This window comes from Protopterus annectens, chromosome 11.part0 (assembly GCF_019279795.1).
Source record: "Protopterus annectens isolate FY-2018-M chromosome 11.part0, PAN1.0, whole genome shotgun sequence".
NCBI classification, from domain to species: Eukaryota; Metazoa; Chordata; order Ceratodontiformes; family Protopteridae; genus Protopterus; species Protopterus annectens.
In genome coordinates, this window is record NC_056745.1 from 831,439,346 (window position 1) to 831,462,914 (window position 23,569).

Genomic DNA, 23,569 nt, shown 5'->3' on the forward strand with positions numbered 1-23,569 from the left:
GAGGCAGTCGTCCAGGTATGGATATATTTGAATTCCTCTTTGTCTGCAGTATGCAATTACTGGTGCCAGGCATTTTGTGAAAAGACTGGGTGCAGTAGATAAGCCAAAGGACAGTGCAGAGAATTGGTAATGGGTTGAACCTGCATTGAAACGGAGGTATCTTCTGCAACTTTGTCTGACAGGGACATGCAGGTATGCCTCCTTGAGGTCCAACGTTACTAGCCATGCTTCCTTGCCCAACATGGGAAGTAGCTGCTGTAGTGTTAGCATCTTGAATTTGGGTACTTGTAAGTGTTTAGAATTGAAAGGTCCAGAATTGGTCTCCAGGCATTGTCCTTTCTGGGCACTAGAAAGAGTCTTGAGTAACATCCTTGTCCTTGCTCTTGAGTAGGTACCAGCTGAATGGCTCTCATATCCATGAGAGCTGTAATTTGCTTTTGTGCCTCTGCCCATTGATTTTGTGGCAGGTTTGGCATTCCTCTTTTCATTGGCAAGGTGTGAAAGTGGAATCTGTATCCTCGTAAAATAATGTCTAGGACCCATTTGTCCTTTGTGACAATGTGCCAGTTGTCTGCAAAAAGTACTAGTTTTCCCCCCAAGGGGGCTTCCAAGAGAGCATTGCTTGGCCAGATGTGGTGCAAGTCATTGAGTTTGCCTTCTGGTGGATTGGGACCTGTCTTCTCCTCCCTTCTGTGTTGTAGTGCCCCATTGGCGAGGTTTATACTGGGCTTGTGGTTGTCCTCTGCCCCTTGGGCATCTGTATTTACCCCTCTGTGGTCTGTCAGTAGCTGGAAAGGACCAATTTTTTGTTGGCCAGTTTCTGCTGAAGCAAGGGGGTTGTACCTGTAGGAAATCTTTGACTGTCTGCATAGATTTTGCCTTATCCTCCATTTTCTTTAAGACTTCTTCTGCTTTAACTCCAAAAAGAACATCCTGCTGTAAGGGAGCATCTAGTAGTTATGCTTTAACATGATCAGGCAGAGTTTGTTCCTTTAACCAAGCATGCCTACGTATAACAGACCCAGTGACAGCTGCTCTGCAGGATGCTTCCAGAGAATCAAACCCACATTGTAAGGTATGTTTGCCCACCTGCTCAGTGGCGTGCAACAGATCCTGTACTTCTTTCAATTCAGATTGTTGAGGGAGAGTGGTTATTCTTTGCTTTAATTGAGAGATTAGGAATTGCTGATACTTAAGCATGTGGAATTGGCAATTCAGAGCCCTCATAGCTAGAGTGGCTGAGGTGTAACTCTTTTTCCCCCACCTGTCTAGTGCTCTGGAATCCCTCTCAGAAGGAACTGGGTTTTTAGCCATAGAAGCCTTAGCCCCCTTGGGACCCTGGGAGATAGTCTCTGGATCAGCTACAGGGCTTTTGTAAAGAAATTTGTGGGAATCAGGCACTCTATAGTATCTGTCAGGCTTAGCCGGGCAGGAGGTAGAGAGTCTGGGTTCATACTGGATTCTAAGTAAACATCATCCACAATGTCCAAAACTGGTGGGATGGCAAGTGGTCTGTGTTGGGGGAGTAAAAGAAACTCTCTGAGCCTTTTCTTCAAGTCAGAGTAGCCCTGACCTTCCCAGTGAAAATGTTCCCTCATAGTGTGTAAAGTTTCCCCAAAGGAGTAGTCTTCAGGAGGAGAAGCTGAGGGAATAGAGTCCTCAGCATCAGAATCTTCATAAGGAGAGGAGGAGTAATCTTGGTCCTCAGAGGAGTCTGAAGAAATGGACACTTGTTCAGAGGATGCATAATCTTCCTCTTGTCTAGGCCTTTTGTCAGGAGGGGGCTGGGAACCCCTGATTAAAGAAATTAAATCTTCAGCCATTTTGAGCATCTGTTTCTTAGGCATGGGGCCCTGAACAGGAGACTGAAGGGCAGTCCTTTTAGATTTAGTAGGAGTCTTCATCTTAGAAAACGTTTTAATGGTGAGGGTTGTCGGTCTGAAAACGCCTTCAGAAACCGATGGCGTTTCTGTAGCACCGACGTCCTTTGTAGTAATGTCGTCGGAAGGGCCTGAACTAAATGGCTGTGTTGGCCTGGTGCATTCCAACAAAGATTCCGTAGCGGTCTCGGGTTCCTGATCTGCGGTAGTCAGGGGCTGCGTCGGAGCCTCACTGAGGACCGGAGACCGGCTCAGCCGAGGCCTCGGAATCTGGCTTAGGCCTGGGCTGTCTCTGTCCTTATCCTTGCGTTTTTTGTGCACGCCAGCAGTCGGTTGCTCCGACGGCATGGTGTAGTTAAATTTCCTACCAAAGTAGTGTTGTGCGAAATCAAAGCATCTTTTAATAGTATGCTTATTAAACCTAGCACAAAACCGACAAGTAGTGACGTCATGGTCTGGGCCTAGGCAAGGTATGCAATAAGAATGAAAATCCTTATGAGGTATTTGCTTCCCACAAGAAATACAATTGTTAACTTTTTCTGACATCGGTCTGAGGCAAGAAAAGTTTCCCCAACGGAGTACTTAGCTTTATAGAAGACTTTGGTCTGAAATTCGAATTCGAAAATCTCAGGAGTCGGCCGACCGGCACTTGCGAACTGCTTCTGCTTCGGGCACCGTGCAGCAAGAAAAACTGAAGAAATTGGTGTCAGTTGCATTATATATACCTCTGGCGCACTGACGTCAGGCAAGAGGCGACAGCAACCGACGCCGGACCAAGACTTTGGAATTCCGGCCGACTGCGGGACCGCCTGACGACAGGATAACCCAAGTGTGATGACTGCAGCAGGGTAACACAATGAACATCTTCTTTTTCTGGAATAGGAAAAGCCTGGAATAAAAGCACTGGCCTACCTGCTGAGCAGGAACTGATTCTATTGCTCCCAGATGAAAGAGACAAAACTTGTTTTTCTACTTCTGCCTTTTGGTTTGAAGGAACGTTTTGGATTCCCCTGGGTGCTGGAAAGGTGCAGAAAGAAAACTTGTGCCCCAGGGACAACTTTCTGAACACCCATTTGTCATTTGTGATAGCGGCCCAGACTTCTGAAAAAAGGGCCAACATTCCCCCTAAAGGGCTTCCCAGGCAAGCAAGAACAGGTAGAAGTTGTAGAAGGTCACTGAGAGTGCTTTGATTGAGATGCAGGCTTGGAGCTTTCCTGCCTTAGAAGTGGAAGCCTGCCACCGCTAGACCTTTGAGGGGTCACTGTCTGTCCCCTAGAAGATTTGTAACCCCTAGTCCTGGAACGGTTCTGTCTGCTGGTATCAGGAAAGGTCCAGCTCTTGGAAGGGTAATTTCTGATAAAGCGAGGGGGCTGAACTTGCAGAAAATCTTTAACAGTTTGCATGGACTTGGCCTTATCCTCCATCTTCTTAAGCACCTCCTCAGCTTTGCTGCCAAAAAGATCGTCTTTATGCAAAGGTACATCCAGAAGCTTAGCCTTGACAGGTTCTGGAAGAGGCTGTTCTCTGAGCCAAGCATGCTTTCTAATAACAGATCCAGTAGCCATAGCCTTACTGGAGGCTTCAAGGATGTCAAAACCACAATGCAAAGAATGCTTATTGACCAGAGTGGCTGAATTCAACAAATCCTGCATGTCTTTACTCTCTGCTAAAAAGGGGTACATTTGCAATCTTACATTTAATAGCCTCCAAGGTGTTCTGTTGGTACTTCAGCATATGAAAAAGACAATTGGTAGCCCTAATAGCTAGGGTGGCAGAGGTATAAACTTTCTTGCCCTACCTATCTAGATTCCCTGTCTGAAGGAACAGGATTCCTGGCAACAGTGGCCTTAACCCCCTTAGGGCCCTGAGAAATAACCTCTGGATCTGCCAACATGTTCCTGAAAAGAAATAGATTGGACTCTGTAGTACCTGTCAGGTTTCCTGGGAGCAGGGGGAACCGAATTTGGAGTCAAGGAATTTTCCAGCCAAACAATATCAACAACTTCCAACACAGGGGGAATAGCAAGAGACTTATGCTGAGGTAAATCAAGAAACTCCCTAATCCGTTTCTTAGAATGGGGATAATCCTGGTTTTCCCATTTAAAATGTCCCCGAGGTTATATAAAATGTCAACAAAAGAGAAATCATCTGGAGGAGAAGCTGAATGGCTGGACTCCTCTGCATCTGAATCCTCAAAGGGAGAAAAAGCCTGAGAAAATTCCTCTTCATCAGCAAAAATGCTGGAAGAAACAGATCCTGAACAGGAAAAAACCTCAGGAGAAACATCCCTACTTCCTTTTAGGAGGGTGAAGCTGAGAACCCCCTGATAAGAGTTAACAAATCATTAGCCATTTTAACCATCTGGGATTGAGGAGAACTAGAAGGAACTGGAGCCTGCCTTTTCACAGTCTTACGGATGGAAGGCTTACTTGCAAGCCTGAAGGACTCAAGAGACCTGGAAACTGTCGAAGAAGCAGCAGGAATAGAAGGAAGTTTTCTGTCAGATCACAAAACGGATGCCTCGGACCCAGAGTCAGCTTACTGGTACCACCTCCAGCCAAAGAGGCGACCGGCGACTGGTCAGAAGACAAAGTGGAGGCCGAAGGCCTATGGGACTCTGACTTGAGCAAGGCCTGAGGTTGTACATCAGTGGACTACAGGGACTGCGAAAGCATCTCACTGGCTCCAGCCTGACTGACTACTAACTTAACCTCATCCGAGGACTTAGTTTTCTTGTCCTTGTCCTTATGCTTTTTTGGAATATCTGAAGCCTGAAGACCAGCGGAAGCTATGCCAACAAACTTAGGCCAAACTCCAAAATGCCTAGCCAAAATGGATAGTACGCGGATTTAAAGGATGCACAGAGATTACAACTGGGAACGTCGTGGTCAAGGCCTAAACAGATAATGCAATAGGAATGAAAATCTCTATGGGGAATCTGATTTCCACAGGTAAGGCAATTATTAACCTTTTCTGACATTCGTTAAGGCAAGAAAAGAGGATCCCCAATAGGGTACTTAGCTGTAGTAGACTTTAACTCTTGTAGTCAGAAACCAACCAAGGTAATCTGCCGACCGGCACTCGTGCAAGAAAAGCTTCTGCTTCTGGCTCCGTGGCAAAGAAGACTGAAGAAGTGACGTTGGCTGCCTCTTTTTGTATCAGACCCCCTGACGTCCTTTACAACCGACGGCAGCCAATGTCATTTTTACTTACCTTTGATATTCTGGCCTATTGAGGGCTACCGGGAGCCAGATAACCCATTTGTTAGGACTGCAACAGTGAAACACAATGAACATCCCAGCAGTCAATGGTAATGGTGGCCCAGGTGCTTCTGTGGAAGGAGAGTTTTCCTCCTAGAGGTAAGAGAAGGTGGGGAGGCGAGTCATTGTGAATTCTTACCATAAGGGGGTGGGGCTTAGAACTCCCTGGTTTTGAAGTGGAGGTAGTCCACTGCTTAGATCTCTGCATTCCCCTGTGGATGCTGTCTGGGGAGTCTGGTTCCCCAGGGCCTGGGCTGAACTGGCCTAGTGGGAGCAGGAAATGATCAGTGCTTGGTGGGACAATGCTTACTGAAACCTGGGTGGCTGGACCTGTAAGATATCCTTAACTGTTTGCATATATTTTGCTTTCTCTTCCATCTTTTTTAAGACCTCTTCTGCCTTAATGCCAAATAAGCTGTCTTTGTGCAAGGGGGCATCCAACAGTTTAGATTTGACCTGGTCTGACAAGGGCTGTTCCTTAAGCCATGCATGCTTTCTAAGGACAGATCCGGTGACTGCTGCCCTGCAAGAAGCTTCTAGGGTGTCAAAACCATAGTGCAAGGTGTGTTTAGTTACTTGACCTGTAGAATGCATTAACTCTTGTAACTTTCTAGATTCTGCACAAGCAGGAAAGGAAGATATTTTTTGTTTGAAGAGTTCCAGGGTATGTTGCTGAAATTTTAGCATATGGAACTGACAACTTAGTGCTCCGATAGCAGGAGTAGATGAGGTATATACTTTTTTTCCCCATCTGTCTAGTGCTCATGAATTCCTGTCTGAGTGGGTGGGATTCTTAGCAGAGGTTGCCTTAATCCCTTTAGGCCCTTGAGAAATTACCTCAGTAGGATTTTTAAAAAGAAATTTGCGTGAAGGACTCTGTAGTACCTGTCTGGTTTTCTGGGTGCAGGAGGGAGGGTGTCAGGAGTCGAGCTGGATTCCAGGAAAACATCCTCCACAACATCCAGGACTGGGGGGATGGCCAAGGGTCTGTGCTGTGGAAGATCTAAGAATTCCCTGAGTCTCTTTTTAGACTGAGGGTAGTCCTGACTCTCCCATTGGAAATGCTCCCTTAAAGTATGAAGGGTTTCCCCAAAGGAAAAATCCTCTGGGGAAGAGGCTGAATGGATGGAATCCTCTGCATCAGAATCCTCATAAGTAGAGAGGGGTTGTTATGTCTTCATATTCAGATGCATCAGAGTAATCTGACTCTTGTTCAGACAAAACTACAAGGAACAGATCTCTTTGCCTTTTGGAAGGGGTAGCTTGGCTTCCCCTGATTAGAATGATAAGGTCTTCCACCATTTTAAGCATTTGAGACTGAGGCAAGGAAGCAGGTGCCTGAGATTGGGTCATCAGTTTTTTGGGTGTGGTTCATACCCTGGGCCTAAGAAACTCAGTCGTTTTCAAAAGAAAGGTAGTCGCTAAAGAAGACGTCGGTTTGTGTTGTGAATCGGTAGTGCAAATGACTTCCTCAGAAGCTGGTGCCTGCTCAGTGGCTCCGGACCCATCCAAGGTAGAGACGACTGCAGGATCCTTAGTCAAAGAAGAGTTTTGCAGCATATCAGGCTCCGAAAGGGTCTTGGTAGCGGCCTGCAAATCCACAGAAGTGGGCATTAGGGGCTGTGAAAGCACCTCATTGAGGACCGGAGAACTGACGACTAGCTTAACAAGAGCGTCGTCGGTAGGTTTGGACCTGTGTGGTCTGTCTCTGCCTTTATCTTTACATTTTTTCATTAGATCTGCTGTCAGATGGCTTACTGAAGCCATATTGGAGTTAGAGGACTGTAAGTGAAAATATCTGGCTACAATAAGGGCCCAACGACAGATAGTTCTGGCATTGAACAAAGCACAGAAGCGATAGCGGGGGTTGTCGTAGTCTGGGCCTAAACAAATGGCGCAGTAAGAATAAAAGTCTCGGTGTGGTATTTGCTTTACACAGGCGAGACAATTAACTTTTTCTGACATCGGTTAGAGCAAGAAAAAAGGATCCCCAATGGGGCACTTAGCTTTAGAAGACTTCAGCTTCAATTCGGTAGACGAAACTCAGGTAGCGGCAGACCAGCACTCATGCGAATTGCTTCTGCTTCGGGCTCCATGGCAAGAAGGACTGATGTAATGGCGTCAATTGCCTTACTTCATACTACTGACGACCTGATGTCAGTCCTGAAGCAACAGCAACCGATGCAGAAATACTAAGCCTCTGGTATTCAGGCCGGCCAAAGGCTACCCTGGCAGGGATAACTCAAATGTGATGACTGCAACAGTGAAACACAAAGATCATCATACAGTTGTGTCAGTAAACTTATAACAGTAAATTTTCAAATGATCACTGCTGCAGTAGCCTTTGCTATATGGGTTATATTCTGCAAGAATATAACAGCTATCCAGTTTCCAAAATTTCAGGACACCTTACACCCCCAGTCCCCCACCGTACTGTTATACAGCTTAAGCTGAGCTAATTAAAACACAAGCTTGGGCACCAAGTCTTTCAGGGCTTTCCTGCCAACAAGAATGAGGGAAGCTGAGGCCTGCAAGGGCAATGCTAAGATAATTGTCTTCTTCCTGGCATAAATATCACACCAAAAATCAAGGGGGATGGATGGAGGGAATGAGCAATTACTGCAAAAGTGATCATTCTAACATCTACTGTTAGGTTTCACTGCACAGCCTCATAGGCATGCGTCACTTAATGTCCGCGATAGGTTTTCTCCCACAGAACATCAACAGGTGTGGATGTTAAGCCAACACCCTATCCTTTTTATTGTGCTTGGCTTAATGTCTGTCTGCTTAGCACAGTATGGACGTAAACATGGAAGGACGTTAAGCGGTACACACCTGTACTACGATCATCATACTGATCACTGCTGCAGTAGCCTTAGCTTACTACATCTGAGATGTGGAAAGATAGGAGTCTGGTCTAAGAGCTCCTGGAAAATGGTCCTAACAAAGCCTGATCCAGACCTAGAGAAGGAAGCTTACAGTGCTTTGTAAAAGTATGTAAAGAATCCCAAGTAGCAGCTTCTACAATACTCCTAGAAACTATCCCATTCCAAAAAGCCATAGATGAAGCCAAGGTCCTGGTATAGTGAGCCTTGACTCTGCCTACAACAGTTTTGTTATGCTGAGTATAACAAACGGTAATAACCTTAGACAACCATTTGGAAATGGTCTGTATTGACACAGGTTGTCCCTTATTGTCACAGGAAAAGAACAGATCCTAAGATTTGAAAGATTTACCTCTGTCAATGTAGTACCCAAGTTGTCAGTGGACATTCAAGGTATGGAGTATCCTTTCAACCTCATTTACAATATTAATAAAAAAATGGACAAATGGATAGCATGGCTTAACATACACTCTGATATCACTTAAGGCTTAAAAGAGACCAAATCTCATAGAAACCCTACTGAAATGAGACTGAGTTGACCCACCATAACAGCTAGCAACTCGGATAATATTCCAATCAGGAAAAAATGTTGCCATGTTAAGAACCTCAATTTAACCAGATTAGCTGGTTTAAATGGAGCAAGTGTTAGCTTCCCTAACACAAAATTAAGATCTCAGGAAGGGGCCACTGGATTACCTTGGAAGCTTCTAAAGTAAAATCCCTTTCAAGACATTTTGACATGAGAATGCCTTGAAAGAGGAGGATCCATGAGCAGACATGCTGAAATGACCAATAAATGAACCTTGGAGAATTAAGAAAGGCGATAAAGTAACAAATATTGTAAAATCAAAAACTAAACACTGGTGAGTGCTGGTTATGTTGTTGGCACAGACTAAAAAACTCTTCCACTTGCTAATGTAGTTTTCTAGTAGCAGACTTCCTACCTTCATTAGTACCTGGCTGCATATCTTCAGTAAACAGGTGCCCAAAGGAAATTGAAGACCATCACCCAGGCAGTCAATTGAAGTTGATTGGGGTCATGGTGTATCAAACACCCATGATCTTGTTGTGATTAGATTCATTCTGAACAAACTTGTAATTGCCCCTGACCACTTCCAAAAGAAAAGAAAATGTACAGTTGTGTACACTTACAATAAATGTAGATTTTAGAGTGTATTCACTATTGCAGTCATCACATTTGGGTTATCCCTGCCAGGGTAGCCCTCAGCCGGCCAGAATACCAGAGACTTTGGATTTCTGCATCAGTTGCTGTCGCTTCAGGACTGAGGTCATCAGTCGTATAAAGTAAGGCAGAAGACACCATTACATCAGTTTTTCTTGCTCTAACCTGCCAGGAGACCCCAAGTATGAGCCAGGTTCAGGTGGAAGAGCCCCACCAGTTGAAAATAAATACCAACATGTCCCTTGTAAGGAAAAAGAAAAAAGGGGGTGGAGGGAGGGAAACCAGGACTGCAACAGTGAATACACTTGAACATCTACATTTATGGTAAGTGTACACAACTGCACTATGTTCTTCTTGTTTCACTGTTGCAGTCATCACATTTGGGTTGATTCCCAAAGCTGAGGGAAAAGGGTGGAGGCAGTCAAGGAAACTAGAGACTGGCTAGGATGTCCTGCAAGACTGCAGAGGCAAACCCTGCCCTTGATTTGGAGAAGAGAAGCAAGTGGTAATGCTTGGTGAAAGTGTGAACAGATGTCCAGGTGGCAGCCTCCAGGATGCCCCTGGTGGCGAGTCCTCTGAGGAAAGCTGCAGAGGTGGAGGCTGCTCTGGTTGAGTGCCTTGACCACCTTGGGGGGAGGTTTTCCATGTTGCTTGTAGCAGAAGTGGATGCAGTGTGCTATCCACTTGAAGATGATTTGTTTGGAGATGGCTTTGCCGTCTGCCCCTGTAGCAAAGCTAACCAACAATTGATCAGACTTTCTAAAGGATTTAGTCCTGTCTAGATATAATCTGAGCTGTCAGACCACATCTAGCGTGTGCAGAATCCTTTCCCCCTTGTTTTTTGTTTTGATTATTTAACAGCTTCTATGTTTAGTTTCTTTGTAGTCTGATGAAGCAGTGATTAACCATGAACGCGCTTATTTGAGTTGTGTTGTGAGTACCTATTAAAGTAGTGTTTGCTGTGTGGAACCACCATTTTTATTTTTCTTTATTCACAATTTTTTACATTGGTTACTTCATTCGGTGAAGGGAGTTACTTTCTCTTGACTAGTTCTGAGTGATAACCTGTCAGCATGGAAGATGATGAAGGGTTCCACAGCCATGAGCACTTGCAGCTCAGAGACTGGCTGAAGTGATGGCGAGAAGGAAAGTTGTCTTCCAGTATAGAAATTTTAGCTCTGCAGATGAAGCTGGTTCGAAAGGGGGGAGGGTGTGCTTTTCCAGCACAAAGTTAAGGTCTCAAGCAGGGGTTGCCACCCTTCTGGGTGGCCTCAAGTTGCCAGCTTCTCTTAGGAATGATTTGATCAAAGGCTGTGAGAAAGGGGGCTGCTCAGTGGGAAAATTAGCAGAAATAGCAGAGGCATGAATTTTTTATAGAGGAGAGAGAGAGAGACCACTCTGTAGTAGGTCAGCTAAGTAATCCAGGATGATGGGGAGGGAGGGCTGTGGCGTATTGGTTCCCTTAGCCTGGATCCAGGTGCAGAATCTTTTCCATTTGTCAGCATAAGACTTTCTGCTGCTAGGGCATCTGGCCTCATGGATAACATCTAGAACCGGTTTAATGAGGTTGGCAGATTGGTTCAGTGTTAGGGAATAAGCCAAGCTTCTAAAGTGAGTGTCTGCAATTGGGGAAGCATGAATTCCCCTTCCCTCTGGGTAAGGAGATTTGGAATTTGAGGCAGTGGGGACAGGCTGCACAGCAAGGGGTGCCCAGTGCTGATGGGTCCAGTCTCGAGCTATAAGAATGGTCTTTGGTTTTTCCTCCTTTATTCTGAGCAGTACCCTGGGGATGAGTGGGAGTGGAGGAATGGCATAGACCACTAGAATGACCCAGGGGAAGGACAGGGCATCCACTTTCCAAGCTATGCAGTGATGCTCCCTGGTGCAGAATTTGTTGAGCTGATGGTTGGTGTGGGAGTCAGAGGTTGACCTTCGGGGTGCCCCATTTCTGAGTTATTAGGGTGGACATTCTTCTGTTGAGCTGCCACTCATGTGGGTCATGAAATTTGCTGCTTTACTGGTCTGCCAGAGTTGAGAGAGCCTTGTAGGAATTGTGCCAACAGGTGTAGTTGCATGGCAGAGGCTGTGCCAAAGGCCCATGGCCAGTCTGCATAGAGGGTAGGAGTGAGTCCCTCCCTGCTTGTTGATATACCACATCACAGTGGTGTCTGTTTTGATTAGGAGAGCCCCTGGACAGAGAAGGGGCTTGAAGACTATCAAGGCATGCTGGACAGCCAGCATCACTTTTTGACTGATGTGCAGAGGGATTTGCTGCGGGCTCCATTGGCCTTGCATGCACCTGCCATCCAGGTGTGCAAACCAAGCATAGTCTGATGAGTCTGTGATGAGGGTCTGGGTGGCGGGGGGGGGGTGGCAAGAAACGCAGTCCCTTGTTGTGGAAGCATGCTGTTGCCCACCAAAGAAAATCTTTTCTGAGGCAAGGAATTATAGGTAGGCGAGTTTTCCGGTCTTGACAGTGTTGACACCAAAGGCTTTTTAGGAATCACTGAAGTTTCCTCATATGCAGTCTGGCATATGGAATGAGCAGTATGCAAGATGCCATGAACCCCAGAGTTGCAGGATCTTCCTTGCAGATAGCTGGGGCTTGGTGGCTAGTTCAGAGAAGTAGGCTGTCAGGAAAATGTGTTTCTCTGGTGTAAGGAATGCCATTGGGGATGCTGAGTCCAGGCTTGCACCCAGGAAGATTATCCTTTGGGTGGGCACTTGTTTGGATTTCTTTTCATTAATTGTGTACCCTAGGGAGGTTAGTAAGGTCTTTACAAAGGCCAGGTGCTCAAGCAGCTTTTCCTGGCTATCTGCCTGAATAAGGCAGTTGTCTAAGTATGGATAAATCTGAATATTTCTTTGTGGCTGGAGCCAGACATTTTGTGAAACTCTGGGAGCAGTAGATAAGCCAAAGGGAAGCACAGAGAACTGAAAGTGTTGGGAGCCTGCCCTGAAACAGAGATATTTACTGCATGATTCCCTGATAGGAATGTGGAGGCAGACCTCTTTTAGATCTAGGGTGGCTAGCCAAGCGTCGTTGGAGATCATGGGTAGCAGCTGCTGGTGGGTGAACATTTTGAATTTTGGGATCACCAGGAAGGTGTATAGAATGGATAGATCGTGGCTGGAGCACCAGGTGTCCTCTTTTCTGGGTACCAGAAAAAGTCTGGAGTAGAATCCTTGGCTTATCTGTTCTGCAGGAACTTGCTCTACTGCCCACATAGAGAGCAAGGAAAGGATTGGCTTTTGAGCCTCTGCTTAATGGTTTGGGGGTAGATCTGGGAACCCTTTTGTGGTTGGAAGGAAAATCTGTATCCCTGTGTCACTATGTTCAGAACCCAGTGGTCATTGGTAATGGTGGCCCAGGTGTTTGCATGAAAGGAGAGTTTTCTTCCTAGGGGAAAGTGAAGGTGGGCAGAGGGTGGGGGAGGTGAGTCATTGAAAGTTCTTACCATAGGGGGTGGCTTAGAACTTCCTGGTTTTGTAGTGGAGATAGTCCACTGCTTAGACCCCTGCATTCCCTGTGGCTGCTGTCTGGTTCCCCGGGGCCTAGACTGGAGAGGCTTACTGGGAGCAGGAAAGGACCAGTGTTTAGTGGGACAATGCCTGCTGAACCTAGGTGGCTTTACCTGCAAGAAATTCTTAACAGTTTCCATAGATTTTGCTTTTTTCCATCTTTTTTTACCACATCTTCTGCCTTAGTGCCAAATAATCTTTGTGAAAAGGGAACATCCAGCAATTTAGATTTGACATGGTCTGTCAGGGGCCATTCCTTAAGTCATGCATGCCTTCTAATGACAGATCCAGTGACTGCTGCCCTGCAAGAAGTTTCTAGGGCATCAAATCCACAGTGCAAGGTGTGTTTAGTTACTTGACTTGCAGAATGCATTAACTCTTGTAATTTAGATTCTGCTCAAGCAAGAAAGGAAGACATTTTTTGTTTAAGGAGTTCCAGGGTATGTTGCTGAAATTTCACTTATGGAACTGACAATTTAGTGCCCTGATAGCAAGAGTAGCTGAGGTGTACACTTTTTTACCCCATCTGTCCAGTGCTCAAGAATCCCTATCTGGGGGGGTGGCATTCTTAGCAGAGGTTCATAGGTAGGTACTAGGCTATTGGCCCTAGGGCCTATACAAGCCTAGCCAAAAATGTACCCTGGCTTTCGCCACCCAAGAAAATGATTTTCCTGTGCCACTGTCAAGCAGAACCACAGAAGTGATCCCGGGGTGAATTTCTTATTACCCATCCAATCATCAAGATTTTTCTTGAAGAGTGCTAATGAGGAGCTCTGTTTGACATAGATAGGTAGTCTGTTCCAGAGTATGGGAAGTCTCTGGGACAGGAATCTATCCCTCCAGCATGTTCTGTTTATTGTGGTGACAAGGTTTAGCTTGGAGGGATTGGGATTTCTTTAAGTGGAGCATGTCCAACAGCTCTGGGATTGACATGGCTTTGTATGTTAGGGAGAGATCGCCTCTGAGTAGGCGATATTCGATGCAGTAAAGCTGGAGTTTTTTGAGACGGTCTGCATAAGGCATCTGTTTGAGGCCAGTAATCCTCTTTGTGAGGTATTTTTGCGGCCTTTCCAGTTGTTGTAGATGTCTTGTGAGGTACATACCAAAAGGAGCATTGTACTCTATAAGGGGTCTAAATGAGTGATGAGTAGAGGGGAACAATGACCTCTTTTTTTTCTGAATGAGAAACCTTTTGTGATGAGGTGTGCCACGTAGAAGGATTTCCTGACCACTTTGGCAATGTGATTATCAAAGGAGAGACTACTGTCCACCTGTGTCCCAAGGTCTCATCACACTTTCGGTGTTAAGTAGACTACTGCCTATGTGGTAGTTCATGGGTACAGAATTTTTACCAAAGGGGATCGCACTTTTTGGCATTGAGCTTGAGACCATGTCTTTGACACCAGGCATCTGTCTCAGTGAGGCCCTTTTGTAGGATGTCCACATCGTTAGGAGTTTCAATTATGGCTCCTAGTCTGCAGTCATCTGCGAATTTAGTTAACCAAAGACTTTCTGTGTTAGCCTGTACTTCAGAGAAGTAGATACCAAACAGGAGAGGACCCAGGACTGAACCCTGGGGTCCTCCACTTGTCACTGGTCTGAAGTCTGATTTGGAGTCTGCTACTTTCACAGTGTGGGTTCTTTCAGTAAGCCAGTTGGCAACCCATCTTGTGACATAGGGATTTATACCTAGTTTAGTGAGTTTATCTATAATTCCAGAGTGGGGGATGGTGTCGAACACCTTGGCGAGATCTAAATAGGCTGTGTGAACCACCTTACCTTCATCTATGGCTTTGGTGACTACTTCAGAGAAGTCTATCAGGGTTAGGAGACATGATCTGCCTTTTACAAACCCAAACTGTGTGGGGTCCAGGGTTTGGAGATCTCCAATGTCTTTGTTTATGAGTTCCATGATAAGTTCTATGGCCTTGCAGATGAGGCTCGTCAGGCTAATGGGGCGGTAGTTCCCGGGGTCTGTTGTGGCCCCCCTTTGTGGAGTGGGATAAATGTTGCGGTACGCCATTCAATGAGGTGAGGCTATGACTGAACATGGTACTTAGGTGGGGTGCCAGTTCATTCTGTAGTTCATGTAGACGGCAGCCTGGGATGTTGTCAGGTCCCATGGATACTGTGTTCTTGGCTTTGGAGAGTGAAGTTTTTACCTGTGCAGCTGTGATTACAGTAACTTTGCATTCTTCCGGTATAAAGATGGGCCCTTGAGGGGGGTAAAGTTAGTACTGAATCTATCTGCCAGGATGTTGGCAATATCAGATGGTTCTGTATATTTAGTGTCATTGTGCTATAACTCAGAGCAGATCTGAGTGTTGCCATTGAGATTTTTGACATAGCTATAGAATGCTTTGTGGTTGTCTTTAGAATCGGTAGGAATTTTATTTTCATAACTAGCTTTGGAGGATTTTATGAGGGATCTCAGCTTCTTACTGAGGCTGACCAGGGAGTTCCTCCAATCGTGGGATTTTACTCTTTTTTGCAACAGTATCTTTCTTCTGTTGTAGAGTTTGTTTATGGCAGAAGACCACCAGATTGGCTTCCTTTTTTGGAGGATAGCATCTTGGTTCTGTTAGGGATAACATGATCCATGCACTCGTGTAAGTGCTTATAAAGTGCATTTGTGTAGGATTCAGCAGTCGTACCTCTATTGTCCATCTGCATGGGTGTCATGAAGTTTGCCACTTCTGTCTTAAGAAGCGTGAAGTTGGCTTTGGAGACATTTTTTACGGTTGTTTTCCTAATGGGGGGTGGAAGCGGGATGTGGATGTCTAGGGTGATTAGCTTGTGGTCGGATCTGACCGAGGAGCTGACCTCTGGTGTGGAACACCGGTCACCCATGTTGGTGATGACCAGGTCTAGGATATTACTGCCTCTGGGTGGGGGTGTGGATAAGTTGATCCAAAGCATTGGAACTGATGATTTTCAGAAAAAGTTGAGCAAATGAGTTGGTACACGAGTAGTTTTCCCAGTTAATGGTAGGGTAGTTGAAATCACCCATTATTAGAGTGTTGGGTTGTACCTTAATATTTTCCAGTGTATCAAGAAAAGAGGAGTGGGAATCCTGGGGCATGGTGGGGGGTCTGTAGCAAGCTACTATCTTAATTGCAGTTTTGCCCAGAGTAAGATGAACTTGGATAATCTCGGATGCATTATGCTGAGCAACTAGCTTGGAGGTGTGGATATCCTTAATAAATATGGACACGCTTCCACCTTTAGTGTTTCAGTCCGGGTTTGGTGGCCGAAAGGTGTGGTATGAATTATAGCCTGGTAATGCAGGGGTGCTCTCTGGAGCTTTGAACCAGGTCTCTGTCACTGCACAGATGTCAATGTTCTCCACTTTAAGGAGTGCCTCGAGTGAGTGCATTTTGAGGTTTAGACTTCTAGCATTGAGTAGCTTTACCCTCAGATTTTGTTTGCTTGTACCTGTTACAGTGGTGAATTTCTCATTTGAACCTTGCCTAAAAAAGGCACTATAGGGGTGGCAAGAGCCTTTGCCAGTATCCGGAATAACAAGGGTGACAGGTTCAGGCCATCTCTGGCAAAGCAGCAAGGTCTGTCGATCATGTCATCCCAGGCAGACAGATACTGGATTCCCTTAGAATGACACCAGAAGCTTAACGTTTAGCCAACTGTTAAAGTCAATCATTTTGTCCTTGTACTGTGGTGTCATTCTGGGTGATGGCAGGATGCTACTCAGGGCTAGGGTCATACCGGCCTGGGCTACAAGATCAGAGAGCTCCTCCATGTCTCTTTTCATGTAGTCCAGGGAGGTACGTCTCAGGTCATTCACACCAACATGGACAATGACAGAGTCATATTTGTACTTGTGGAGTGACCTGAGTGTGTGCGTTCTGTGGTGGATCCTGGCACAGTACAGTTTTGTACCTACCATAAATGTAGATGTCCGATAGATATGCAACTGCAGTCATAACATATGAGTTGTCCTGCCTCAGGCAGCCCTCGGTCGGCCGGATTCCAAAGTCTGGGTCCGACGTCGGCTGATGTCGCATTTCTCTCCGACGTCAGAGCGGCAGGAGTACATAAGCATCAGCCGACGCCATCTTCTTCAGTGTTTCTTGCCCCAGATGCCAGGTAACCTCCAAGGAAGGCTGTAATCAATTTGGAAGACAAAACAGGTTTCCAGACAAATAAATAAGCAATAAACAGATACACCATAACAGATATCCCCAGCTAGGATAACAGGGAGAGGAGTGGACCCAAGGAATAGAGGGGAAGGAGGGAGGGAAAACCCGACTGCAGTTGCATATCTATCTGACATCTACATTTATGGTAGGTACAAAACTGTACTATGTCCTTCAAGAATGCAACTGCAGTCATAACATATGGGTTGAATACCATAGCTTAGCTGGGGGAGGTGGAAAGCACTAAGAAAAGGATGGTGTAGCTATCAATCCCTGCAGGACTGCCGAAGCAAAGCCTGCTCTGGATCTGGAATATAAAGGAAGGTTGTAGTGTTTGGAGAATGTATGCACAGAGCTCCATGTAGCAGCTTCTAGAATGTCTTTTGTAGGCACCCCTCTTAAGAATGCTGTAGAGGTGGCTGTAGCTCTGGTAGAGTGTGGTCTGATATTGGCTGGTACACTCTTTCCATGGAAGGAATAACTTAATCTGATGCAATGTCCAATCCATTTTGAGATAGTCTGTTTGGAAACTGCTTTTCCTTGTACTCCAGGGGCGTAACCTACAAAAAGCTGATCAGACTTCCTATTGGCCTTGGTTCTGTCCAGGTAGTAGCAAAGTTGTCTGTGAATGTCCAAGGTATGCAACAGTCTTTCCCCCTTTGTTCTCAGGATTGGGAAAGAAAGTAGGCAGGTGAATTGCTTGATTCAAAGAAACCCTAGATACCACTTTTGGCAGAAAGCTAGGGTTGGTTCGTAAGGAGACCCTGTCTCTATGAAAGGTAATGAACGGTGGTATGGCCATTAGGGCCTGTAATTCCGAAACCCTTCTTGCTGAGGTAATTGCCAACAGGAAAGCTGTCTTCCATGAGAGGAATTGTAAGTCCACAGAAGCTGCTGGCTCAAAGGGGGTAGAGTCAGTTTTTCTAGGACAAAGTTGAGGTCCCAAGCTGGTACTGGGGCCTTTCTTGGTGGCTTGATATTCTTGATTCCTCTAAGAAATTGCCTTAACAAAGGATGTGAGAACACAGGTGAATCAGTGTTGTATCTAGCTGAAATAGCTGAAGCATGTATCTTTATAGAAGAATATGAGAGTCCTTTCTGTAGCATATCTGCCAAGTATTCCAGGATGAGTGGGATGTTCAATAATGATGCATCATGACCCTTGCTGGTATTCCAAATGCTGAATCTCTTCCATTTTGCTGAATAAACCTTTCTGGTGGATGGTCTGCGGGCTTCTGTTAATATCCGCTGAACTTCCTTGGAGAGAGATAGATTGAGGTTATTCATGGAATCTCCCAAGCTGTTAGCTGGAGCGTCTGAATGTTGGGATGTACTGTCTTGAAGTTGTTTTGAGATAAAAGATGGGGCCATTGGGGAAGGGCCCATTTTTTTGTTGTGGCATATGCTCCGTAGTAGTGGATACCAGTGTTGTCTTGGCCAGTCTGGAGCTATTAGGATCCCTTTTGGCTTCTCTGCTTTGATCTTTAGTAGTACTGTGGTCATCAATGGCAGAGGTGGGAATGCATACATTTTTAGGAAGTTCCAGTTGAATGAGAGCATCTGTTTTCCATGCTTGTGGGTGATATGCCCTTGAACAGAACTTTTGTAGCTGATGATTGAGGTGGGAGGAAAATAGGTCTACTTCTGGCCTGTCCCATGTCGAGGTGAGCCTTATGAAGATTTCTGGATGTAACCTCCATTCGTGGGGATCTAGGAAATCCCTGCTTAGGCTGTCCGCCAGCACATTGTCTTTGCCAGGAACAAACTGGGATTGCAACTGTATGTTTAAGCTCAGTGATTTTTCCCAAAGATTCATTGTCTGCAAAGGGGGTAAGAATGGGTGCCCCCCTGCTTGTTTATGTACCACATGACAGTGGTGTTGTCTGTCCGTATTAGCAGGTGGCCTTGCTGAAGTTGTTGTCGAAAGGCCTCGATGGCATGCATGACTGCCAGCATTTCTTTTTGGTTGATATGCAGATGTGTTTCCTTTGGAGACCATTGTCCTTGAATACACCTGCCCTCCATGTGCACCCCCCATCCAAGGTCTGAGGCGTCTGTGGTCATTGTTTGTGTTATTCATGGTTTTTTGAATGACATTCCTGTGTTTGCCTGGCTTACCGAGGCCCACCATAGGAATTCCTTTTGTAGGCATGGAATAAGCGGTATGGTTGTCTCTAGGTTGTTGCTGTGTTGAGACCATAAACTTTTTAGGTAACATTGAAGCTTTCTCATGTGTAGTCTTGCTAATGGAACCAGGACAATGCATGATGCCATGTAACCCAGGGCCTGTAGGAATCTCCTTGCAGTCATCTGGGTGAACTTTGCCAAACCTTTGAAATAATGAGTTAACTTCTTTTGCTTGTCTTCTGTCAGGTAAGCCATTTGAGAGGTTGTGTCTATATTGTTTCCTAAGAAAGTAATTTGCTGGGATGGCTGCAGTCTTGACTTTTGGAAGTTGACTGTGTATCCCAGAGCTTGTAGCAATTGAATAACATAATCCAAGTTTTTTGTCAAAATCAGTTTGTCGTCCGCTTGTATGAGGCAGTCGTCCAGGTACGGGTAAATTTGGATCCCCTGGAGCCTGCAATGAGCAATTACTGAAGCCAGGCATTTTGTAAACACTCTGAGTGCAGTAGATAAGCCAAATGGCAATGCTGAGAATTGATAATGCTCTGGCCCTGCAAGAAATCTGAGGTATCTTCTGCAGCTGTGTCTGATAGGGACATGCAGGTATGCCTCCTTGAGGTCCAGAGTAATCAGCCAAGACCCCTTGCCCAGCATGGGAAGGAGTTGCTGTAAGGTCAGCATTTTGAACTTTGGTACTATGAGAAAGGTGTTTAATGCGGACAAATCCAGTATTGGTCTCCATTGTGTTTCTTTTCTTGGAACAAGGAACAGTCGAGTAAAACCCCTGGCCTTGTTCTTGTTGTGGAACTTTTTCTATTGCATTGATCTGAGCTAGCAGGGAAATTTGCTTGAAAGCCTCTGCCCTCTGGTTTTGCGGTAGGTTTGGCATGCCTTGTTTCCTTGGTAAGGTATGAAAGTGGAACCTGTAGTCTTGGTCTATAATGTCCAAAATCCATTTGTCCTTTGTCAATCTGTGCCAATTGTGTGAAAACAGAGATAATTTTCCGCCCAAGGGAGCTTCTGTTTGCTCTTTGGTTAGCGGAAGTAGAGGAAAGTCATTGGGATTGTCCCTGTGGGGCAGGAGAAGCCCCTGTGTCACTTCTTTGGTTTGCTGGTTGCCATTGTCGTCCCCTGTAGGAACCTCTGTATTGTCCTCTTCCTCGCCACGCCTGCTTTTGCCCCTTTGAAATCTTTCAGTATTAGGAAAGGACCAGTTTTTTGAAGGCCAATTCCTGCTGAATCTGGGTGGCTGAACCTGGAGGAAATCTTTGACTGTCTGAACTGACTTGGCTTTTTCCTCAATGGTCTTTAATACATCTTTAGCATTAGCACCAAAAGCTTGTTCTTTTTCAAGGGTGCATCAAGAAGTTTTGCCTTAACATGATCTGGTAGAGGTTGTTCTTTTAACCATGCATGTCTGCGAATGACCACCCCTGTCATAGCTGCCCTACATGAAGCTTCCAATGCATCATATCCACACTGAAGGAAGTGATTGCTAACTTGCTGAGAGTTGTGTACAGCCTCCTGCAAAGACTTCCTATCTAAAGGATCAGGAGAGGCCAAAGTTTTCTGTAAATCATCTAACAGGAAATCCTGATATTGAAACATATGAAAGAGACAATTGAGAGCTCTCATAGATAAAGTAGTGGAGGTGTAAACCTTCTTCCCCCATCTCTCTAATGACCTAGCTTCCCTGTTGGAAGGCAAAGGATTTTTGGAGGTGGTAGCTGAAACCCCTTTCAGCCCCTGTGAAATAGTTTCTAAATCAACAGCATGGGCCCTAAAGAAGTGAGAATGTGTTTCAGGAACTCTATAGTATCTGTCCGGCTTGGCAGGAGCAGGAGGGAGAGAATCAGGGGTAACACTGGAGTCAGAGTATAAATCATCCAAAACATCAAGCACAGGAGGTATAGCTAAGGGGCCTGTGCTGGGGCTTTTTAAGGAAGGTACGAAGGCGCTTTCTGGAATCAGAAAATTCCTGGCCTTGCTATTTAAAATGTTCCCTCATGGAATGCAGAACTTCCCCAAAAGAAATATCCTCAGGAGGGGAGGCCGAGGGGATGGAGTCCTCTGCATCTGAGTCCTCGTAGGTCTGGAAAGGCTCTTCCTGGCTATCGGAGTGGCCAGAAGCCTCAGAATCTTCATCTGAAGGGAGAGGGTCAGTGGGCTCAACCCTGGGCCTCTTATCAGGAGGAGGCTGGGATCCTCTCTCAGGATGGGCCTGGGAACCTCTGATCATGGAGATTAAGTCTGCTGCCATAGTCATGATTTGTGTCTCAGGAGTAGGCTGAGGTAAGGCTTTTGCAGTAAGGTGCTTAGTCTTCCTGGCTGCCTTAGCACGTGTGTAGGCCTTGATAGACATGGACATGGGAGGCCTAGCAGCTCCAAGTGCAGGAGTTACCTTATCCACAGCAATGGTCTCGGGCATTTCCTCGGTTACAGTATCCGGAGGAAAATCAATAAAGTACAGTTTTGTACCTACCATAAATGTAGATGTCCGAGAGGAATGCATCTGCAGTCATTACAAATGGGTTGTCCTGTCGTCAGGCAGCCCTTCGGTCGGCCGGATTCCAAAGTCTGGGTCTGGCTTCGGCTGGTGTCGCACTTCACCCGACGTCATTGCAGCAGTGTTCGGGTATAAAGGCATCAGCCGACGCCATTTTCCTCAGTCTTTCTTGCCCCAGATGCCAGGTGCCCTCTTGGTAGGCTAAATTTGGATAAATGCCAAAGTTTCCAAATAGTAGAGAGCAAACACACAAAATAAACATGTATGTACATATATACAAACAAATACACCATAATAGATCCCCCCCAAGCTAGCTGAAGATTGGTAAGTACCCTAGGAGTACCTCAGAGGGGAAGGAGGGGGTAATCCGACTGCAGATGCATTCCTCTCGGACATCTACATTTATGGTAGGTACAAAACTGTACTATGTCCTTCAAGGATGCATCTGCAGTCATTACAAATGGGTAGAATACCATAGCTAAACTAGGGGAGGAGGAAATGAGAATAGATTATGGTGTAGTCAGGATCCCTTGCAAAACAGCAGTGGCAAAGCCAGCACGGGATCTAGAATATAGAGGTAAGTTATAATGCTTGGCAAATGTATGCACGGAGGTCCAAGTAGCAGCCTCTATAATGTCCTTGGTAGCCACTCCTCGTAAGAAAGCTGTGGTAGTGGCTGTGGCCCTTGTGGAGTGAGGCCTGATGTTCTCTGGAATTTTCTTTCCATGGTAGGAGTAACACAGTCTAATGCAATTTCCTATCCATTTGGAGATTGTCTGTTTAGAAATTGGTTTTCCTTCTTTTCCCGTTGCATAAGCTACCAGAAGCTGGTCAGTTTTTCTATTGTTTTTTGTCCTGTCCAGGTAGTAGCGTAATTGTCTGTGTACATCCAAAGTATGTAAGAGTTTTTCTCCCCTGTTCTGTGGATTGGGGTAGAAAGTAGGAAGGTGGATAGCCTGATTTAAAGAGACTCTGGATACCACCTTAGGCATAAATGTAGGATTTGTTCTCATGGACACTCTATCTTGGTGGAAGATCAGGAAGGGTTGTACTGCCATTAATGCTTGTAGTTCAGAGACCCTTCTTGCTGAAGTTATTGCCAGCAGGAAGGCAGTCTTCCAGGATAGGTATTGTAAGTCTGTTGTAGCTGCTGGCTCGAAAAGAGGCAGAGTCAGTTTTTCTAGCACAAAGTTCAAGTCCCATGCTGGCAATGGAGGTTTCCTGGGAGGTTTTACATTTTTAATTCCCCTCAGAAACTGTCTGAGTAGAGGATGCGAGAAGACAGGAGGATCCAAGCTGTATTGTGCCAAAATAGCTGATGCATGTATCTTGATGGAGGAATAGGACAGTCCTGTGTGGAAGAGCTCAGCCAAGTACTCCAGGATGTTGACTATGTTCACCAGAGTCACATCTTGCCCTTTTGCAGCGCTCCAGATGAGATATCTTTTCCATTTTGCTGCATAATTCTTTCTTGTTGAAGGTCTACGAGCCTCCAGGATTATGTCCTTAACCCTTTGTGATAAATTTGTGCTAATTTCTGTCATGTAATGTTCCAGGCAGTTAGTTGCAGAGTTTTTAGGCTTGGATGCAGAATGTTGTAGTTGTTCTGTGTCAGCAGTAATGGGATCAGTGGTAATTTCCATATTTGTTCCCTGGACATGCTCCTCAGACGTGGGTACCAATGTTGTCTTGGCCAGTATGGGACTATCAGAATGATCCTCGGATGTTCCTCTTTGATCTTGAGAAGCACTTTGTGTATCAAAGGAAGTGGTGGGAATGCATATGCTGTCATGCTTTTCCAACTGAAGGATAGGGAGTCCACCTTCCAAGCAAGTGGGTGGTAAGTCCTTGTGCAGAATTTCTTCAACTGGTGATTGCATGGGGATGCAAAAAAGTCTATTTGTGGTAATCCCCATTTTCTTGTGATGGCTTTGAAGATGTCCGGATATCCATTCGTGGGCATCTGTCATAGTTCTGCTTAATATGTCTGCCAGAATGTTTTCCTTCCCTGGAACATAAATAGCCTGTAACTGAAGGTTGTAACCCAGAGCC